The sequence below is a fragment of the Cupressus sempervirens genome, chromosome 5 (assembly GCF_028749045.1).
Source record: "Cupressus sempervirens isolate cs-2001-9-10 chromosome 5, ASM2874904v1, whole genome shotgun sequence".
Taxonomy (NCBI): Eukaryota; Viridiplantae; Streptophyta; class Pinopsida; order Cupressales; family Cupressaceae; genus Cupressus; species Cupressus sempervirens.
In genome coordinates this window covers 672376659-672378484 of record NC_143122.1, presented here as the reverse complement: position 1 = coordinate 672378484, position 1826 = coordinate 672376659, and the positions used below count along the sequence as shown (strand labels likewise).

Here is a 1826-nt window from a genome sequence, read left to right as displayed (position 1 = left end):
ACATTAATAAAAGTTAATTTATTTATCAAACTATTAAAATATTTTAACATACTCTTCTTTTTTTAATGCAGCATTTACTAGAAATTCCCTTATGACTAAGTTGAAATGAACATTAGGAAATATTCTAAGACTAACACAATTCCATATTTGTTTTAAATATTATATTTATCAATCCATTTCAATTAATTTAGAATTAGTTCTAAATTAATGTTAGTCAAATGAATTAATTTTAATAATATAATATTATTTATGTACTACAAGTATCATCATAAAATATATAACATTAAATGTATCCATAAAAAAAATTAGGTTAATAGAAATTCAAGATAATAGATATTCAATCTATAATCTAGATGTAATCTAGACCATTTCAATGAATAAAAGATTGAATGATTGACATTGTGTTATTATTTAAATTTATAATTAATAAAACTATTAGAAATATTATCCTTTTTCAAAATTTTCACTAAAATTGATAAGTTCTTTTTTACTTAAATGTATTAAGAAATCCAACCTCAACCCGTCAAACACCATGGTTTCACTTTTAAATATTACCCTTTTTCAAAATTTTCACTAAAATTGATAAGTTCTTTTTTACTTAAATGTATTAAGAAATCCAACCTCAACCCGTCAAACACCATGGTTTCACTTTTAAAGCACTCGAAAACTTGTTTCTGAAAGAGCCAAACGATTGTCTTTCTTTATAGAAAATTACTTAATAATTATAATGATATTTGAAATGGCTTTTAAGTCATTGGAGTTAATCGAATGGAATTTTATTGAACTCAATTGAAATTCATTCGAAATAAACACAAGTAAGATGGACATCATATATTTCTCGGAGATATTCATTATAGATATTAAAATGAAGCACATTCAAAGCTGCCAACTTCTCTTTCCCACGAATGCAGATGTGGGATTTATTTATAGTACTAATTTAGTTGCTGACCACGCTCAAGCCCTGAAAACTAGAGGAAGAGTAATTCAGTCAACCTATAAATTCCAATTAGCGGGTAAAAAAGAAAATAAAGAAATCAAGGACCAACTTACTGTTGATAGTCGATGTAAACTTTGCCAGCGTTAGGATCGGCAATGTTGGCGAAGGCCTGCTGAGACAAATCGAAGGTGCCTTGACATCGAGCGGGGCAATGATCAACAATCTTTACGACGATGGATCCAATCTTGCATGGCATGGGAACGCCCTGATTCGGTAATGTCTTCCGCAAGCGGCTCCGTTGCCCCATATCGTGTCGCTCGCCGCCGCAAATAAACCTCCCGGTGGAATTTTATTCTGATAATATCCATTGCACGCCGACGCTGTCAAAGTAATAACATGATACTAAACTCATCGTAAACAACAATTCCAGTTAGTAACAATTATCTATTGTTCAACCAATCGTTATTACATTGTTCAGAAACCCTAATACTCAAAAAAACACTAAATTTGAGAGCTCTTGAAACTGTACTTACGAACATATGGAGGAGTGTAAAATGTGGCTGTTCCTCGCTCACCCACACAGCAATACCAACCCCACATAAAACTCATCAGAAACACAGCCCGAACAATGTTAGAAATAGCTCGACCTGCCATTCTCTCCAAAAGCACTGTGTTTCCTACTCAAATATCTCTCCTCATCAACTATAGAGCTACAATTTGTGAAAGATAAACATTGGAAATAGGTATTTATAGAATACAATGGGGAGTATGGTGACCTAGGCTGGCAGAGCTCTAGTCAATGGCGGCTATCTTATCCTTTTGGGTATGTTCCACGGTCTATTGTGTGCTTAGTTGGTATATATATATGACCTTGACCAATGCGGTTATG

General features: G+C 32.5%; 1 pseudogene; it reads right to left on the bottom strand.

The window, feature by feature from the left end:
• Positions 1-1046: 1046 nt before the first annotated feature.
• On the bottom strand, positions 1047-1591 carry LOC149557736 (EG45-like domain containing protein; annotated as a pseudogene).
• Positions 1592-1826: the final 235 nt, after the last annotated feature.